The sequence below is a fragment of the Bos javanicus genome, chromosome 13 (assembly GCF_032452875.1).
Source record: "Bos javanicus breed banteng chromosome 13, ARS-OSU_banteng_1.0, whole genome shotgun sequence".
NCBI lineage: Eukaryota > Metazoa > Chordata > Mammalia > Artiodactyla > Bovidae > Bos > Bos javanicus.
In genome coordinates, this window is record NC_083880.1 from 18,362,627 (window position 1) to 18,383,864 (window position 21,238).

The 21,238-nt window shown below is 41.4% G+C and overlaps 1 protein-coding gene across 4 annotated transcripts in view; it reads left to right on the forward strand.

Annotated features, from left to right (window-relative positions):
- Positions 1-11,759: 11,759 nt before the first annotated feature.
- The window catches only part of CUL2 (cullin 2), a 71,483-nt gene continuing 62,004 nt past the window's right edge, over positions 11,760-21,238 (forward strand). The window contains exon 1 of one of the 4 annotated variants that reach the window (XM_061435913.1): positions 11,760-11,848. The gene's annotated coding sequence lies outside the window, so the exon portion shown is untranslated. Of the gene's footprint in view, positions 11,849-11,973; positions 12,121-12,558; positions 12,649-21,238 lie in introns of those variants that run through there. The other 3 variants (XM_061435910.1, XM_061435911.1, XM_061435912.1) reach the window with 3 other exon arrangements.

The window sequence follows — 21,238 nt, forward strand, 5'->3', positions numbered from 1 at the left end:
TCTTAAGTCAATTGCTTTGCTTCCCTGGTGGCTCAGTGGTGAAGAATTCTCCTGCCAATGCAGGAGATATGGGTTCAATCCCTGGGTTGGGAAGATCCCTCCAGTATTCTTGCCTGGGAAATCCCATGGATGAAGGAGCCTGGCAGGCTACAGTCCATTGGATCACAAAAGAGTCAGACAAGACTTTGAGACTAAGCAACAAAGTCAATAGTAGGTTCTTAGATGCAGTAACTGTAGGATTTTGTCTGGTATCTCAGATTCTAGAATAAGATCTAAGAAAAAATAGACTCTCTTGACACTTGTTTAGTTAAATTAATGAATAAATAACATATTTGTGAATAAAAAAGATGCTGCCTGTAGGTGACTTCCAATCAGCCCAAGGTGCTTCCACTGCAGGGGGTGTTGCTTCTATCCTGGTGGGGAACTAAGATCTCTCAAGCCCCACAGTTCAGTCAATAAAAAAGTGATTACACTTAGCAGTTAATCCATAAGTATTTATGAACTTCCATAATGGGGCTTCCCTGATAGCTCAGTTGGTAAAGAATCCACCTGCAATGCAGGAGACCTGAGTTTGATTCCTGGGTTGGGAAGATCCCCTGGAGAAGGGAAAGGCTACCCACTCCAGTATCCTGGTCTGGAGAATTCCGTGCAGTGTATAGTCCATGGGGTCACAAAGAGTTGGACACAACTGAACGACTTTCACTTTCATAATGACCTTAGAATTGTCCTGGCACTATGGCGAGTCTGTGACGATTCACCATCATTCTCCCGAGGATGCTCATCATTCAGATTCAGAAAACTGACCAATACAAACATTTGTGTTGTGTCGTACATCACAATCACAAAAGCTATGAAAGCTCATAGGTGAGGAGCTTCAATAGACCTAGAAGGGGAGACTTCCAAGAGGAGATGAGAATATTGCCGAGTCTCTGAAACCAAGCAGGAACCTGTGGAGTTCCCAAGGATTGGGGCCTTTCTGTCCCCCATTTCTTGTAGGCAAGACTCCTCCCCTGACTTCCAAAGAATGGATTGAAACAGTTGCTAATCAAGGAGGAGCAGCCATGAAATCACCCGAGGCATGATTAAAGGGACCAGAGAAGCTTATCAGGATTAGGAGAGGAACCACCTGAGATGAGATGAAGGGAGTGCAAGGAGACACTTTGGAACTGTGGTGCTGAAAACTCTTGAGAGTCCCTTGGACTGCAAGGAGATCAAACTAGTCAATCCTAAAAGAAGTCAACCCTGAATATTCACTGGAATAGATAGATGCTGAAGCCGAAACTCCAATACTTTGACTACCTGATGTGAAGAGCCGACTCATTGGAAAAGACCCTGATGCTGGGAAAGATTGAAGGAAGGAAGAGAAGGGGATGACAGAGGATGAGACGGTTGGATGGCATCAATGACTCAACGGACATGAATTTGAGCAAACTCTGGGAGATGGTAAAGGACAGGGAAGCCTGGCATGCTACAGTCCATGGGGTTGCAAAAACTGACATCACTGAACAACCAACAATAACAGAGGTCTGCTCACATCCTGATCTTGTCAGACCCCGCCTTTGGCCCACTGTTTTAAAAACCCTCATCAAATTCTTTAGGGTGGATATGCAGTTTTTTGAGGCTGAAGACCAGTGTGTCTTCCTTTGCCTGGCAAAGCTATGAAGTTGTCCTTTTCTACTTCACCCAAAATTCTATCTCTGGAATTTGATTCAGCACCAGTGTACAGAGAGGCTGAGCTTTTGGTAACATTTCCATGAGAAAGAAGGAAATCCTGCCATTCATGACAACTTGGATGAAACAAGTAAAATAATAGAGAAAGAAATACTGTGTATTCTCACTTAACATGTGGAATCTAAAAAGTCTGATAGTCAAGTGGTAGTTCCCAGGGACTATGGGGTGGGGAAATGGAGAGCTGTTGGTCAGAGGGTCATACTTCCAGTTATAAGATGAATATGTTCTGGGGATTGAATGCACAGCATGGTGATTATAGTTAACACAACTGTCCTATATATCAAAAGTTGCTAAGACAGTATATCTTAAACATTCTCACTACAAAAAGGAAATGGTAATTTTGTGAGTTGATGGAGGTGTTAGCCAAGCTAGGTGATAACCATTTCACAACACTTAAGTGTATCAAAGCGACAGGTTGTACACTTTAAACTCACATAAGGTTATATGTCATTTATCTTGACTTCCAGGTATTGTACCTCTCAAGTTTAACTTCTCCAACTCCTGGTTTTCGTGGATGAGAGACCTGAGACTTCCTTGAAGGTTATGAGAGCTGCTCAGATGGAAACCTGAACACTGTGTTGTAAATACATTCTCTGCTTCCCTACCACCCGGAAGACCTCTCCTCTCATTTTCTCCTCCTCTTCCTTCTGGGTCCTCCAGATACCCATTTACAAGATGGGCATTGTCCTGCTCCCCTGTTCTTTTATGGGATTGATTGGTCAGAAAAGACTAGGTAAATTGGAGGAAAACGTACATGAGAAAGAAACTTGGATGAGAACCCAGGATAACATGGAAAGAAGTAGGGTGATATAAATGAGTAGTGAGAGAGAGCTTGTCAGTGTGATGGAGCTCTTTTGAATCCCGTGGTGGTGGCGGTGCCACAGATCTAAACAGTGTTCACGGACTTCCCTGGCCATTCAGTGGTTAAGACTTTGGCTTCCAGTGAAGGCTCAATCCCTGGTTGGGGAGCTAAGATCTCACGTGCCTTGGGAAAATCAAAACATAACAAAAAACAAAACATAAACAAAAGAAGCAGTATTGTAATAAATTCTACAAAGACTTTAAAAAATGTTCCACATCAAAAAAGTCTTTAAACAGTGTTCAAATTGGTAAAAAAAAAAAAAAAAAAAAAGTATATCTCTCCCCTAATCAATGTTACTGCATGATAATTTAAAATTAAATGAAAAAAAAAAGAGAGGAAAAAAAAGAAAAAAAATTAAATGAAATGAAAAAAAAAAAACAGAAGCAATATTGTAATAAATTCTACAAAGACTTTAAAAAATGTTCCACATCAAAAAAGTCTTTAAACAGTGTTCAAATTGGTAAAAAAAAAAAAAAGAAAAAGTATATCTCTCCCCTAATCAATGTTACTGCATGATAATTTAAAATTAAATGAAAACAAAGTGTAAAACAGTGCAAAGAGTCAGGCTTCTCATCTTTCCTATCTTCCTAAATAGTCATAAGGGAAATGTGATGTGGATCCAGGTTACAAAGTGGCTCTTTGTTAGAAATAGTATAGGCTGCTGCTGCTGCTGCTAAGTCGCTTCAGTAGTGTCCGACAGCCCACCAAGCTCCCCTGTCCCTGGGATTCTCCAGGCAAGAATATTGGAGTGGGTTGCCATTTCCTTCTCCAATGCATGAAAGTGAAAAGTGAAAGTGAAGTCACTCAGTTGTGTCCAACTCTTCGAGACCCCTATGCTAATTTCTAAGACTACTTACATATTGTATGATTATGTGAATGTCACTTTATCTCTCTTTTTTTTTTTACTAGCATAATACATCTTTTGGGATGCAAGCAGTTGCTGACTTTTTTTTACAGGTTGTTGTGATACATGAATATTTTTATTAAACATTAAACCATCATGCAGTTCTTAGTATATTGGTCTTATTTGCTCATGCATAGAGATCTAGACAAGCAAACTTGAAGGTTAAAAGGGTCAAATTCTTTTTTTTGTTTTCTTACTTGACTTGCATTCTATTTACTGGCTCTTATCCTTGCCATGGGGTTCCCTGGTGGCTCAGACTGTAAAGAATTTGCCTGCAATGTGGGAGACTGGAGTTCAAACCTGGGAGGATTGGGAGGATCCCCTAGAGAAGGGAATGGCTACCCACTCCAGTATTCTTGCCTGGAGAATTCCATAGTCAGAAGACCTGGTGGGCTAGAGTCCATGGAGTCACAAAGAGCTGGACACGACCTTGCCATACCTATCGATAAATATGCTACTTTAGAAATCCAATTGCATAATGGTGCACAGTTCTTATCCTCAACGTTGGTGTTGAGCAGATGAAGCACTTAGGACCCACTCTGCACAATTTGACTTTATTAATTGACCTCCTTCTTTTGCTCAGAGATTGTGTCTTTGCCATTTGTTGTGGTGGTTATTCAGTCGCTAAGTCATATCCGACTCTTTGCGACCCCATGGACTGCAGTGTGCCAGGCTCCTCTGTCCTCCACTATCTCCTGGAGTTTGCTCAAATTCATGTCCATTGAGTTGGTGATGCTTTGCCATTTACTCTTTTACAAAATTAGCTTCCTTCCTTCCTTCCAGTCTTGCCACATTTGATTTGCTCTGCTTCTTTAATCCCTTTCTCCTAGAATGGGATGGACATTTCTTATTTTCACTAAGTTACAAGTTTTCCCATCTTTTCTCATCACACTTCTCTGGGTGGATCATGATTCATTTCCACTCTAGTGACACACATATTTTTAATATGATATACCTGCTGAGAAAAATGTCATCTCTCTTTCTTTCATATATCACATATTATTTATTGTAATCCATTACTCAGAGTCACTCTTGACTCCCAATTCTGGGAAATCACCTTCTAAATGCATTATCTCAGACAGTGAACTTTATGGATATTTGATTTTTCTTTCTTGTTTAAAAATTTTTTATTGAATAGTTGATTTACAGTGCTATGGGTATATTTCTTTGAAATGAGCTCTCTTTTGACACAGCTTTGATTTTGTTAAATTACCTGTCTGAATGTGACTGCAAAGAAATATAAGGGATTCAGAGGTATTTTTTTTTTACTAAAGCAATTTTTTTTCTAATTTAAAAGAGGATACTTTTCCCTTTCTTTTTTAATAACTTTCAACCAGAATTATCTACATGTAAACTTGGTGTCTGGTTCCACTTCTCCATAGGGAAAAATCTTAGGTGCTCTTAGCTTTTCTGATTAGAGACCCTAGACTTTTTCTTTATTTAAGTGTACATTTAGATGAGGTTTTTATTTTTATTTTTAATTAACAGACTGTATTTTTTAGAATAGCTTTAGATTTACACAGAAACTGAGCACATAATAGTGCCCACCTCTTCTCTTCCCCCATCCCCGGTTTTCCCTATTAACATCTTACATTGAGATGGCACATTTGTTACAATTAGTGAATGTATTTTGATATATTATTATTAATATATGGTTGAAATTTTCCTTAGTTTTTACCTCATGTCTTTTTTGTGACCCAGGATCCTGTCCAGAAACCCCATTACATTCAGCAGTCATGTTTCCTCTTGGCTGTGACAGTTTCTCAGACTTGTTTCTGTTTTTGTTTTCTGTTCAGATTTATGGAGATACAACTTATCTTGTTTTTGATGACCTTGACAGTTTTGAGGTGTACTGGGCAGGTATTTTGTAGAATGTTCCTCCCTGTATTAGAATTTTTCTCGTGATTAGACTGAAATTTGGGGTTTGGGGTAGGATGATCACAGTAAAAGGGCCAGTCCCATCCCATCACATCAAGGAGACATAGGATGAGCAACGAGTTGTCATTATCAATGTTGACCATCATCTGGCTAATGTGACATTTATCATGTTTCTCCACTATAAAGTTTCTCTTTTAAATTCCCTTTTTGCACTGTATTCTTTGGAAGGAAATCACTTTTCCTAGCCTATACTTAAGAAGCAGAGACTTACGGTCCCTTTATTATACCTGCATAATTTATTTGGCATTCTCCTGCCTGAGATTGTTTTTTTTCCCTCATATAAGGCTTATTCAGTCATTCCTTTATATTAGTATGGACCCGTGGATACTTCAGGCTTCCCTTGTGGCTCAGCTGGTAAAGTATCTGCCTGCAATGCAGGAGACATGGGTTTTATCCCTGAGTTGGGCAGATCTCCTGGAGGAGGGAAAGGCTACCCACTCTAGTATTCTGGCCTTGAGAATTCCATGGACTACATAGTCCATGGGATCGCAAAGAGTAAGACATGACTAAGCAACTTTCACTCTCACTTCTCATGGATATTTACTTTCTACTTTGGGTTATCATCTTTGACTCGTTATTTTCTTGCTTACATTGTTCTAGTTCTGACTCATGGGAGCTTTTTCAGTTGGCTTCTGTGTCCTTTGACCTACTCCTATCAACGTGGATGTTTTTATTTTTGAGCACTTCCTTACTTTTTCACACTACAAGATGTTCCAGACTCATGTTGTGTATTTCCTGCCCTGGCCCTGCAGTTAGATGTTTCTCCAAAGAGGAGCCTTGTACTTTTATAAACATAAAACCACTCCTTAATCAGCTACTCCAAACATGAAAACAGTTCTTCAATCTCTGTTTTTCTGTTTTAGTTTCAGATCAGATCAGATCAGTCCCTCAGTCGTGTCCGACTCTTTGCGACCCCATGAATTGCAGCATGCCAGGCCTCCCTGTCCATCAACAACTCCGGAGTTCACTCAGACTCACGTCCATCGAGTCAGTGATGCCATCCAGCCATCTCATCCTCTGTCGTCCCCTTCTCCTCCTGCCCCCATCCCTCCCAGCATCAGAGTCTTTTCCAATGACTCAACTCTTCGCATGAGGTGGCCAAAGTACTGGAGTTTCAGCTTTAGTATCATTCCTTCCAAAGAAATCCCAGGGCTGATCTCCTTTAGAATGGACTGGTTGGATCTCCTTGCAGTCCAAGGGACTCTCAAGAGTCTTCTCCAACACCACAGTTCAAAAGCATCAATTCTTCGGTGCTCAGCCTTCTTCATACTCCAACTGTCACATCCATAAAAGATGGAAAAATGTTTTAATAAATGATGTAACTATGAAATGCAAATTTACAGTAAAGGTTTAAGAAAAGATGATTCAATTTTAGTATATTATAAAAAGGATAAAATTATTTGAAATCATAAGTCTCAGAAAAATCAGGGCTCCTTGGGTTTCACGTCTATAAAGGATGCTTAGAAGCACAGAAAATGGTTCTGGTTGGGCTCCTTGAATGGTGAGTATTATATGTAGATTATGAAATGAAAAGAGAAAACTATGTACACTCTTAAGTGAAAAATGAATGGAAATAGATATACTTGGTTTACTGAGTTATGTAATGACATTTTAATATATTCTATTTAAAATGTTTTTCATTAATTTACTTTAAATATAAATTTATAAATTACTATGCCTGTCTGATAATTACTTAAATATTCTCATAAAGACCAAAACCAGAAAGATTCAGAAGTAAAAATAGCTGGCTACAAAGTGGCAAATCTATAATATGTTCAGAGTTGTGTAAACGTATTTAATCATATTCATAGAAAAATCTTGAGGAATATTTATCAACCTAAACATGGTTATCTATTTCTGTAATATTGGTCTTTTTAAAAAATGTGTTTGCTTTTTTTTTAAAACAAAAAACATTTATTACTTTTGAAATTGGAAAAAAAATAAAGGAATTCAATAAACATCACACAAAGCCAAAACACATTTTTAAGTAATATATGTAGCTTTTGCTAAGAAGTAAAACAAGAAGTAAAACTTTGGCCACCTTATGCGAAGAGTTGACTCATTGGAAAAGACTCTGATGCTGGGAGGGATTGGGGGCAAGAGGAGAAGGGGACAACAGAGGATGAGATGGCTGGATGGCATCACTGACTCGATGGACATGAGTCTGAGTGAACGCCGGGAGTTGGTGATGGACAGGGAGGCCTGGCGTGCTGCGATTCATGGGGTCGCAAAGAGTCGGACACGACGGAGCGACTGATCTGATCTGATCTGATGTGAAAACAAGAAGAGGACTCAGAGATGAACTAGAGTTTAAGGTTTGGTTTGAAGGTAAAGACCAAATATTGCTTAAAGCAGTGGCTTGAAGGGTTGATCAGAAAGGATAACTTTGTTTTTCTAAAAACTCTATGATAGGGTGAATGATGACCTATAAGAGGGCTCATGGTGTAGGACACTGCTACTGCCAGAGTCTGTGTCCCCACAGAGAGCTACTGTGGACCCAGGCCTCTGCAAGAGACCCTCCAACACTAGCAGGTAGGCCTGGTTCAGTCTCCTGTGGAGTCACTGCTCCTTTGCCCTGGGTCTTGGTATGTACAAGGTTTTGTCTGTGCCCTCCAAGAGTGGAGTCTCTGTTTGCTCCAGACCTGTGGAAGTCCTGCAGTCCAATCCCACTGGCCTTCAAAGTCAGATTCCCCAGGGATTTCCTGTCCCTTTGCCAGATCCCCAGGCTGGGAAGCCTGATGTGGGGCTCAGAATCTTCCCAACAGTGGGAGAATTTCTCTGATATTACTGTTGTCCAGATTGTGGGTTGTCCACCCAGTAGGTATGGGATTTGATTTTATCGTGATGGCCCCCTCCTACTGTCTTCTCGTGGCTTCTCCTTTGCTTTTGGATATGGAGTATCTTTTTTTGGTAGGTTCCATCTTCCTCCCGTTGATGGTTGTTCAACAGCTAGTTGTGATTTTGTTGCTCTCACAGGAGGAGATGAGTGTACCTCCTTCTACTCTGCCATCTTAAACCAACCTCTCATATTTCCAAAATAAAAAGGTTCTATGAGTTTTCATTTTTTTAGTGAGAAGTAAGGCATTGCTTTCTTTTTTTGTGTATCTCTTTAATATCTGGCTTAATAAAAGACAGCTAGATTCTCTGTGATTGAAGTATAGGAAGAAAATAGAAAGCCTTGGGTGGAGAATTCAATTGCCTTTTGGGGTGATTGTGGATATTCTTATCTGATACAGAAAATTTGACAGGTGGATGTTTCTTGAGGGTTAGTTGCAATGAAAATCTGCAACCATATCAGGTAATCTTTTGTACCCTGTGTTTTATGTGTATGTACACACACACACTCCGACACCTATCTATCCTCTGATCTTTCACTTTGAATTGATATTTTATCCATGGGTGATTTTAAAGTGGCCTGCATCAGTTATTTGGAAAATATTGGTTCACTGTGTCATGTAGATCTTCCATGTATTGAGATAGCTTATCATCCAATATCAAAAAATTACAATCATTAATAGCACTACAGTCTCATCAGAAAAGTCTTTAAGCTGTCAAGCTCATGGTGGTGATGGAAGACATTTTCACATCTGAAGTATGGTGAAGTCATTCTGGCTTGAACTTTAGGCTAACTGGAACAGTTTGTCTCATGGCTTATTGAAGGTACAGTGTATGTCTACTTTAACCCTTAAAAAAAGAATTATTTAAAAAATGAAAATGGAGAAATTGTGGTTCAGGCATTCAAAAGGGAGCCAGGTTGTCATTATGGATATAGTTTCACACTTGTTACTCCATCACTGAGAACTTGAATTTTCTGAATTCAAGGACAGCAGTTCTCAAACACAATTATCTGTTAGTAGCTGACGGCTGCAACCTTATGGTCTCAAGGTCTTCCCTTTTAACTATGCAACCATTTTGGATCCCAACCAATCCTTACCTAACAAGCATCCTTACTTTTTGCTATTTCTAATCCTAAGTCCTGACAACTTAGGTTAACTTTGTGGTTTTTGCCCATATAAGCCTCCCTCATTTTTGAGCCTGAATCTGTATCTCTCAGGCTATCATTCTCAGTTAGGCTGGAATAAAACTCTTTTCTATTCCTGTTATAGATTGTTCATTGATTATCTCAGTTGACAGTATTGACACAAATTTCCCACATTTTCAAATTTCACTTGCAAGCGAAATTTTATCATTGGCAACAAATACTGTCAGTTATTTTGCTTGAAGTGTTCGGCTCATGTTACTCATTTTGTAGAAATGTCCAAGACAGAGTAATGTTAACATTTCTATCAACTATTCTTTCAAGGAAAAACGGCACTCCACGAAAAAATGGTTCAGCTGGCAACTCAGACACTCAAGTGTTTTTCTTCAAGACCAGTCCTACTGTGGTATTCAGCAAGAGTAGGCGTGTGCTTCCTGTTTCTTCCCTCACAATGTTAGAAGGCCTGTACTCAGGGTTGAAATTTATAAAATTAGTACTTTTTACTACTTCATCAAGGATATTCGTAATACAAAACAAGAACAAAGTACCAAACTGGGAGTGCATGGCATCAATGCAATGACCTACAGGACAGATTTGTGCCACTCTCTTTTTTTTTTGGCCTTGCCAGGCAGCTTGTGGCATCTTAGTTTCCCCACCAGGAATCAAACCCAGGCCCAGGCAGTAAAAGTGCAGAGGCCTAACCACTGGTTGGCTAGGGAATGTCTCTTGCCACCCTCTTGATTCTGCCTGAGGAGATGTCAGCCGGGTTTTGTGAACCCAGAAAAAATAACAAAGAACGTGCTATTTGCAAAGAAGATTTTTTTGGGGCGGGGGGGGGGGCGTTGATAGAGGATGGTTTATTTTCTGGGTGGATTGGTGGCTCAGGCGCGTGGCCGTCTTCTGTGCTACACCGGGCGCCTGGAGGCCTTCTCAGGAGTGCTTCCGTGGGGGGTGGCTGCGCCCCCTCAGCCCACCTGGGCCCACGTGAGGAAGGCCGGGATGTCCCGCACAGGCACATTCCTGGTCAGCGCCTTCACACGCAGGTTCCTGTCGTCTGTCAACAGCACCACCTCCCTCAGCAGCCGGATGGGCTCCTCTTTGTTGGTGGGCATGAAGTCCTTGGCCTTGTCTTTACAGTAGTGGAGGCAGCAGGAGAGTTCCAGGTGTTGCTGCAGCACAGCCCCTCTCCTATTGGAAGTAAGAAGATTGTTTTTAACATCGGGACCCCTGAAAAGATTTCAGATTTCCAGAGGTCTGAGGGCCATACTTTGAAAATTGCTGGATTAAAAGAAAGAGACCATGTGAGAAAACAGGTCATATAGTGGGATTGATTTTAACATATGATAGCTTTCTTAAAATAAGTACTGCAGACTTCAAGTGCTGTGAGAGGCAGATTAGAAGAGGAGAAAGATCGGTGGGATTTACCAGGTCAGGAGATTTTACGTGGACCTTGAAGGAATGGAACCCACTCCAGTATTCTTGCCTGGAAAATCCCATGGACAGTAGAGCCTGGCGGGCTACAGTCCATGGGGTCCCCAAGAGTCGGACACGATTGAAGGGACTAAGCCTACAGGCGTGCACTGAAGAAATGGTACAGAGTTTTAAGAAAGGGTGTTGGATGGGAAAGGCTCAAAACGCACAGAGAAGACAAGACTGACTTCTGAGATCTTTGGATACCAAAGGCTGATAAGAGAATAAAGCCAGGCTTTTGTTCCCTGGGGCGCTGTGCGTACTAGGGAGGAGATGGGTACTGTATGAACTTTTGTCAACATCACCCTGAGCATTTGTAGGCGAAGGACACCCTTGGATTGACAGGTGCAGGGAGGCGGGGAGTTGGGGTCACAGGCTGTGAAGGGACAGGCCTCTACTGAAAATACATATTTATGTCTCAGAATGTCTACAGATAAAAACCCACTAGAAAAGGAGTATGTCCGAGGAAACTAATTTTGCTAATACCTATCAATCCTTTGAAACGCCCATAGAAGTAAGTAGGTGGAAGGGAGATGGTGGTGTATCAGAATGTTCACGTAGTTCTAAAAGAACTTTAGGGGGAAATCCTGTGTTGAAACCATTTTTCTAACACATTGTTATCAGCAGCCCCCAGACTTAGGGGTCCTCAGTCGCCAGCTTAGCGAACCGCGAGCGCTCGTGGGCAGCTGGGACCGCTCGCAGTGGCTTGGAGCAAGGTTCTCTCGGCCTTCCGCGACCGCACAAGAGTGGCCCTCGGCCCTCGCCGTACTCGGACTCTACCAACGCCGGCGCAGGAGGGGGGTGTTTTGTGGTCGCGGAAGAGGAATCCCGAGGCTGTGCCAGGAAAGCAGGGCCTCGGAGGACGGTTGTTTCATCGCTCGCGTGGCTCGCCCGCCCTTCTCCCCTGTCCGCTCCCCACTGCGCCGTTCCATCCGGGAGCTCTCCCGTGTTCCCGCGACGGCAGGTGAGCGCCCTGGCCCCCGGCCCCGGGCCTGCCCCCCCCGCTCCTCGGCCGTGGTGGCGGCCAGCGGGGAGGCGCCTGCGCGCAGTAATGGCAGCGCGGTGAGCAGGGACGGAGCTGACAGCCGCCGCCGCCCACCCTCCTCGCCGGGCACCGTCCTGCGCGCCCTCGGACTGTCTCCCTCCCCTGCTCCCTGCCCCGCGTCCCGCCTCTGCAGCAGGTAACCCGCTGAAGGCCCGGAGCCAGCTGCGGGCTCCGGAAAACTTCCTCTCCCGGTTAGTGGGTGGCGGGGCTGGGGCGGGGAGAGGAGTTGGGGGCGCGGAGGGGGAGGGGAGGCATGGGGGGAGGCCGGGGACCGGGTGTCCCGAGGGTGACCCCGGCTCCAGGAGCGCCGGCCCCGGAGCCTGGCCGCCCCCGGACTGGATCCCGGGCCTCCAGCCGGCCTTGGCCGCCCCTCCCTCGGCCCCATTTTGCTCCTAGGGAGGGAAGGTGCGAGTGCATGTTCTCTTTTATTTACGCGCTCACGCGGTTACACAGCTCTGTGTGTTTGTGGTGTGAGGGGTGGGGGGCGGGGGGCATCAATCTCTTACATCCTTACCACGAGTGTCTTCACTTTTGTTTTCGCAGACAGCGAAGATTGATAGCTCTGGGGAGGAGTGCCCTGCGTGCATGCTAGACCTGTCTCAACCCTTGGGGTCTGGTGAAATAAGATCCTTAGACTCTTAAGAGCACTTAGTTACACACCAGGGAGTCTGGACCATTCCCTACCACCCTGCAAATACGTGCATGTACAGAAAACATTTGTGAGTTGCAGACTGTTTTGTCGTTAAATCCTCTCCTTTCCCCAGGGAGTACTAATACCTAGTTGTAAGGGAGAACCTTGGAAGTTTACATTCTGATAATAAGATTAAAGCCTATTAACATTCAAGACAGACTTTGGCTTCACAGTGTAAGCATCTTTGAACTAGACCAGTCCCAGATCTATACAGAGTAAGATAGGGGAAATAATCACTTAGTTCTGACTTACCACCGACTACATAATAGGCATTTAAGAACACTCAAAAGACTGCTCCCTCCTCTTTACTATCTCACGTTTCTTTCCAAGGCAGACAATTGAACAGATTGTTTATATTTTGCCTCTTTTGCCCAAATACGGTGCTGGAAGACCCTTCCGAAAGAGTCGGAGATGAAATAGCAGATGTACACGGTGTTCTCAGTTACTCTTCCCTACCCCAGATACTGTTTATAAGTTGGAAGGACATCTGTACATAGTATGTGAAAAATACCCTTTCTATGTCTGAATGCTCACATGCATCTGAAATACTTTTACTTCACTCTCCAGCCTCTGGTGATTTTTAAGTGTTTTCTGTGGCAAGGTAGTTTATTCATGTTTTTTTATCTTCACCAGTGTGTCACTAAATGGAATGTTGTAGGCCTTCTTCAAAGTCCGTATTGCCTTGCCTTTGTCAGTTCACTATTTGTTAAGCACCTGGTTTGTATGACAAGCATTACCTGAGGCCTTCGGGATACAGCCATAAACAGGACATGTGAAATTTCTGCCCTCCTGGAGCTTCAGTTCTGGGAGGTAAGGGAAAGTCAGAAAGTAAGAAATAGAAAAAGTTTCAGCCAATCCTAAGTGCTATAAAAGAAGTAAAATAGGAAGTCGTGGTAGTGACGAGGAGAGACTGCTTCAGATGCTGTGGTCAGGAAAGACCTGTCTGAGGAGACTTTTGACCTGATATCTGAAAAGTGGGAAGGATATGGCCTCTGGAAGTCTGAGGAAACAGCAGATGGATATGTCCAAAGGTAGTTTCAAGCTTAGGGTCAGCAAACTGAAAGCAACCCACTGAAGTTGGGCTGAGACCCTCATGAGAAAGAAAAGTTTAGGTGGTAGCCATGGGTCAGGTCATGTGAGGTCTGTTATCAGAGGAGTTTGTTTGGCTTTTATTCTTAAGGAACATTGAAAAGCTGTTCCCTTTTTGTGAAGCTGGGAGTGATATGGTCTGGTTTACAATCTGACTGTGAAGGAGATTGGATAAGAGGAAAGAAGCAGGGCTACTGGTGAGAAGGCTGGGGCAGATCTGAGTAGTGACCAGAGTCAAAGAAAAAAGATGCTGAGTTATATTTTGGAGTTGAAAGTAGTGATCTGGCCTGGTTCGGATGGGAACGCAGTTGGCTGGGTTGGGGGTGACTCCTGGGTTTGAGGCTTCACCTGGAACGTGGTGACACCATGAATTGAGATGGTGAAGATGGGTGTAGGGTTGGATAGGACATTTGAAGTAGGACCTATTCAGTATTCATGTAGAGATGAGAAGCAGGCGGTTGGATACACAAGTCTGGAATTCAGTGGAGAGATTAGGGAGGCATTCATTCATTCAACAAGTATTTTTTAAGCCCCAGCTACCCACTCCAGTGTTCTTGCCTGGAGAATCCCAGGGACGGGGGAGCCTGGTGGGCTGCCATCTCAGGGGTCGCACAGAGTCCCTGAGCAACTGAAGCGACTTAGCAGCAGCAGCATGGACTAGGCAGTGGGGATACATCATAGTGAAAAAATAGACAAAAATCTCTGCCTTCATAGGATTTAACTTTTAGTCAGAGAAAGATGTGGGGAGTCATCTGACTTTATCTGTTGGTTATTATAATTATGTTAATTTTTATAAAGAATTAAAAAAAACTCCTGTTTTGCTTCTTGTTATAATTATCTTTAGATACAAACTATATTCACGTGATTCAGAATTTGAAATGTTTGATGGAATATAGAATGAGAGTATATTTCTTGTCCCAACATATTTGAGGCCAAATATTTTGACGGTCTCTCAACACATCTTTCCAAAGAAATTTTGTGGACATGTAGACAAATGTGTGTAGGTTTCTTCTCCCCACTTGGCAAAAATGGTAGCATACTTGCTTTGATTTGACACCTTGTATTTTTTAGAGTATTAAATAGTATTAAAAAGGTTATGAAGCAGTATGAGGCCATCTGAAATAAGAAAGTACAGAAGAAGAGGAGATGGTCCTGGGGCACCGCAGCAGTTTCTGATTTGGTCCCTATCTTCTGTGAGTTTAGGACCTGCAGATACGGAGTTTAGTTTAAAGAGCTGTTTTGGTGAGGCTTTTTTTTTTTTTTTTTTTTAACAAAAGTGTGCACTGTTTCTTGTGTGTTTCATCTTTCTTATCTGCCTGTTTTCTTTATGTGCTAGAAAAATGTTTGATTATGATCGAAAGCAGCATTTCCGTGAATGTACTGTCAGTTAAATTCAAGTAAGTTGATAAAAAGACCAGCATTGAATCTTAATGTTTTGAGGAAGTTTAGCTAATGTTAAAGCTTGGAAAAACAAGCAGAAATTTGGAATGTTTTCATGAGACAAAAGTTATTGCTACTTGAGATGTATGACTGAATTCTCTCTCAGTAATCAGTTAATAATCAGACTCTCTGTTCAGAGTTATCTGGCCCTTTGCTTGGGTTTGAATCTTAACAGTCAAGTTTCTGTTGCGTTGCAGATGTTAGCATAATTCTTATGTTACCATCTTTAGAAATACAGACCGTCCCCAATTTACAATGATTTGCCTTAACAATTTTTCAGCTTTATGGTGGTACAAAAGCAATATGCATTCAGTAGAACCCTATTTTGAATTTTGATCTTTTCTTGGTCTAGCAGTATGGAGTATGATAGTCTTGTGATGCTGGGCAGTGGCAGCGAGCCTCAGCTCCCAGAAAGCCAAGCGGTCATGAGAGGGAACAACCAGTATACTTAACAGTCATCCTGCACATGGACAACCGTTTTGTTTTTCATCAATGTAGTAGTCACAGAAGTACATGAGGCAGTCAACATGTTATTCAAAGTAGGCTTTCTGTTAGATGATTTGCCCAACCATGGGCTCATGTAGGCGTCCTGAGCACTTTGAAGGTAGGCTAGGCTAAGGTATGATGTTCGGTAGGTGAGGTGTATTAAATGCATCTTGAAGATATTTGTAACTTTTGATGGATTTGGGGAGATGTAACCTGATCTTAAGTTGAAGAAGATCTATATAAGATTCAGACTATGTTACTACTTTGTATTTGGGAAGGCCTGTTGAAGATACTGGAACAGTGAAGTTCCTTTAAGTCTTAACAAGTTTTGAGACAGTGACTAGAGTTAAGGTCATGATATTAGCATCTGGTACAACTTTTGGAGTGCGGTTAATGTTAGCTTCCCCTGTTGATTGACCCAGAGGAGGGGAGATGAAATATTTTCTGTAAGTTGCTTAAGCTTAATTTTTTTTTGAAAAATTAAAAAACTCAGAATCATTGTGTTCCCTACTGAATTTAATACTATTTTTTATATTGGTTGACATTTTGATTTTCACTTAGCTGTCTTTAGCCAGACACTTTCTATGTAAATTGATCTACCTCTTTGGTTTCTTTTTTTTTTCTTGAGATTGTTCTGGATTTATGAACTGTTTTGTTCAGTTTGATTTTATTTATGTTATTGTTACCTCCCTTTTTTCTTTTTCGTCTGAGATAAGTAAGTATTTAGTTTCTAGGTTGGAGAAATATCTTTAAAAATACTTAGTTTTTCTTTTTTGCAGCATTAGTAATAATACTATGAAATATGTATGCTTAGGCAATGGCACCCCACTCCAGTACTCTTGCCTGGAAAATCCCATGGGCGGAGGAGCCTGGTAGGCTGCAGTCCATGGGGTTGCTAAGAGTCGGACACGACTGAGCGACTTCACTTTTCACTTTCATGCATTGGAGAAGGAAATGGCAACCCACTCCAGTGTTCTTGCCTGGAGAATCCCAGGGACAGGGGAGCCTGGTGGGCTGCCGTCTATGGGGTTGCACGGAGTTGGACATGACTGAAGTGACTTAGCAGTAGCAGTGTATTAAGCTTACTTAAACTCTGTAAATGTAGATGTTAATGTTCTATTTGAAGATTTTAGTTATCCAGAGAATTTTCACTTATGTACTTTAACAGTGTAAATGTTACTGTTGTTATTTAATCATTGAATTATAGCCTGACTGATGAAAAATTCTGACACATATACAGTCAGGTTAGTAGTTTATCATCTTTATTTCTCTTATCAGCTGTAAGCTTCTTGAAGGCAACATCTTTAATACCTGGTAGAGGTCTGAGTATTGTGAATACTTAATAAATATCTATTAACTCAATGACTTAAGTCTTGTTCTAATGTAGGTTGCTTTTCAAATAATGAAATATTAGATTTACCGTGTGTAAATATTTCTTGAATTTCTCAGTTTTGCTTTACTTCAGTTGACGGAAAGTACAGGATACTTACATTTTTATTTTATTTTATTTTTGTTTCTTTTTTGTTGATTTGGCTGCACCACGTAGCAAGTGGGATTTTAGTTCCCCAACCAGGGATCAAACGCATGGCCCCTGCAGCGGAAGCGCTGAGTCTCAGGCAAGCACTGGACTGCCAGGGAAGTCCCCTAAATTTAAATGTTGAAATAATTTCAGACTCTACAGAGAAGTTGCACAAATGGTACAGAAAGCTCAGGTATACCTTTCCCTAGATTTCCTAGTGCCAACAGCTATATAACCAGGGCACAATGATTAAAACGAGGAAAATTAACATTGGTACCATGCTGTTAATTAAACTGCAGACCTTTATGTGAATCCCACTTGTTTTTCCTGTAATGTCCTTTACCTTTTCAAGATTCAGTTCAGGATCAGACACAGCATTTAGCATCTGTCTCCCTACTGCTGCTGCTGCTAAGTCACTTCAGTCGTGTCCGACTCTGTGTGACCCCATAGATGGCAGCCTACCAGGCTCCACCATCCCTGGGATTCTCCAGGCAAGAACACTGGAGTGGGTTGCCATTTCCTTCTCCAATGCATGAAAGTGAAAGGTGAAAGTGAAGTCGATCAGTCGTGTCCAACTCTTAGCGACCCCATGGACTGCAGCCTACCAGGCTCCTCCGCCCATGGGATTTTCAAGGCAAGAATACTGGAGTGGGGTGCCATTGCCTTCTCCGATCTGTCTCCCAAGTCTCTTCTAATCTGTGATGATCTTTTCTTGTCTTCCATCATCTTCATGCTTGCAATGAATGGTCAGTTTATTTTGTAGAATGACTCAATTTGGGTTTCTCTGATGGTTTCTCATAGTTAGATTGAGGTGGTACATTTTTGGCAGGCATACTAAAGAAGTGATGCTGAGTCTACAGCATATCATATTGCAGGATACAGGATGTCAGTATATTGTATTAGAGGTGATGTTAGCTCTCATTAAGGTCATGTCTGTTAAATTTCTTTGCTTGTAGAAGTTACTATTTTTTCTCTTTTAATTGCTGGATATATGGGGGGAGATTCTTTGAAACTATGCAGAAATCCTGTTCTCAAATTTTTGTCCTTTCATTTCAGCGTTCTTTGGTAGTTCTTGCTTATAACAATAATTACAGCAGTGTTCACCTGATGGCAATTTTGTATTTTTCTCATTTCCTTCTACACTTATTAATTGGAATCCTTCTATAAGGGAGAACTGTCTCGTCTCCATATTTGTATCCATCTTGAGTCAGAGATACTTGTTTTACTCTATGGTTTATAATTTAATTTTATCTTTATTTAATCACTCAGATTGTTCTTCTATGGCTTTCAAGTTTGCTGTTTGTCTTTTTAACATCCTCCAGCCTCTTTAAGAACGCACTTTCTGTTTTCTGACATCTTAACATGTCCAGACTCATTATATTGCCCCTGCTGCAGCCCTGGAACCAATCACTTCTCCAGTGAGCTCTGGTTCCTTCTCTTGGAGAATGGTTTTTAGAAACCAAGATCTAGATGTTATGTGTGCTAATTGCCATTGGGTGTCATTGCTCCTAGGCCCTCTCAGTGAACGGAGCTAGAAATACATGTATGAATACTAATCCATGCATACACAACATCTGTTTATTTCTATATCTTTCATCTCTCTCTCTGTGTTAAAAACCATGCTGATAACTCTCATTCCAGTCAAACACTATAGGATTTACACTTGCTGTCCCTTTTTATTTATAACTGCTGTTTTCTGATAGAAATAGAGCATACTTTTCCAATAGTCATAATAATGGTTTGAAGTTACCAAAGTGAGTCCAAGGTTTTTAGATAATGTGACTTAATTTAGCTCTCAGGATAACAAAAATTGCAAGTCATTGGGTTGTTAAAAAGGATAACTAGAGTATAATTCGAGTAATCCTTTTTAATATTTGGATAGATGGTCAGGACTAGAAAGAAAATTCAGTCTTAATGTTTATTTGTGAAAAGGCTTATTGGTCACAACTTTGTCTTACCTGTGCGCCAGAGTGGGTGGGCTTGCCTACTCATGAGAAACTCAGATTAATTCGAGTTCTCTAACTCATCCTTGAAACATCTGTAAGAATTTTTTTAAGGCTAGTTGGAGTCTTAAATTCCTGCCTGGCTTATTAAAATTGGAAAAAAGTGAGCAAGTAAGTGAAAAAGACATAAAGCTTCATTGAGATAGGAGCCATGGAAAGAAATACTGTTTGTAGACATGTGGGAGAGTCTCAAGTCATGGAGGAGAAAGGTCTTTAATTCTGGTCAAGTTGACTTTAGTTTGGAAGCAGATTCTTCTATAATTTTTTTGTTGTATTATAAATATATTCCGTACTTCCTACTGTCCCCCTTCCTAAGGTTTTCTTCCTGCACTATACATTTTGCCAATTGAAGTTACAGACCACTGTGTTTCTCTTGACTTTTTTCACCAGTGTCTGCCTTTTTAAAAAAACACACTACTAGAAATTCTTTTTATTTTTAATTAAAAAAATATTTATTTATTTGGCTGCACCAGATCTTAGTTGCGGCATGTATAATCTCTAGTTGTTGCCTGTGAACTGTTAGTTATAGCATATGGGATCTAGTTCCCTGACCAGGAATTGAGCCTGGATCCCCTGCACTGGGAGCATGGACTCTTAGCCACTGGACCACCAGGGAGGTCCCCTAGAAATTCTTAAGTAAGCAAGTCACATGATGGAAATGACATTTGTGGTGTGGAGCTGTGTGTCAAGCCTTATTGCAACAGTAAACATTTACCCTGAGCCTGCAGTTAACAAAGATACCTCTTGGCTGTAGCTCATGGGCCACACATTCAGTGCAGTAAGATGAAAGAGTTTAGATGCATGCTTGGAGCTTACCTTCATATGAAATCACGATAACTTTTGGTCAGTGTATACCAGAGATAGTCTTAGAAATGGAAAATATTGAAGAATTAATAACGCTCTTTGATTAGGTATTAAATATTTTCCTTATTTTGTGTATTTAGGCTATAACCTGCTCAATAAGCCCCCTGGATGTCATTTTAAAAATTTACTAGGGTATATTGACTTACCTGAAATTTATTTAGGCCCCAGTATTCTTTTGATCAATGCAAAGAAATAGAGGAAAACAACAGAATGGGAAAGACTAGAGATCTCAAGAAAATTAGAGATACCAAGGGAACATTTCATGCAAAGATGGGCTCAATAAAGGATAGAAATGGTATGGACCTAACAGAAGCAGAAGATACTAAGAAGAGGTGGCAAGAATACACAGAAGAACTATACAAAAAAGATCTTCATGACCCAGATAATCACGATGGTATGATCACTCATCTAGACCCAGACATCCTGGAATGTGAAGTCAAGTGGGCCTTAGAAAGCATCACTACGAAGAAAGCTAGTGGAGGTGATGGAATTCCAGTTGAGCTATTTCAAATCCTAAAAGATGATGCTGTGAAAGTGCTACACTCAATATGCCAGCAAATTTGGAAAACTCAGCAGTCCTGAGGGAAAACTCAGGACTGGAAAAGGTCCGTTTTCATTCCAATCCCAAAGAAAGGTAATGCCAAAGAATGCTCAAACTACTGCACAGTTGGACTCATCTCACACACTAGTAAAGTAATGCTCAAAATTCTCCAAGCCGGGCTTCAGCAGTACATGAACCTGAACTTTCAGATGGTCATGCTGGTTTTAGAAAAGGTAGAGGAACCAGAGATCAAATTGCCAACATCCGCTGGATCATTGAAAAAGCAAGAGAGTTCCATAAAAACATCTATTTCTGCATTATTGACTATGCCAAAGCCTTTGACTGTGTGGATCACAATCAACTGTGGAAAATTCTTCAAGAGATGGGAATACCAGACCACCTGACCTGCCTCTTGAGAAACCTATATGCAGGTCAGGAAACAACAGTTAGAACTGGACATAGAACAACAGATTTTCCAAATAGGAAAAGGAGTACGTCAAGGCTGTACATTGTCACCTTGCTTATTTAACTTCTATGCAGAGTACATCATGAGAAACACTGGGCTGGAAGAAGCACAAGCTGGAATCAAGATTGCCGGGAGAAATATCAATAACCTCAGATGTGCAGATGACACCACCCTTATGGCAGAAAGTGAAGAGGAACTAAAGAGCCTCTT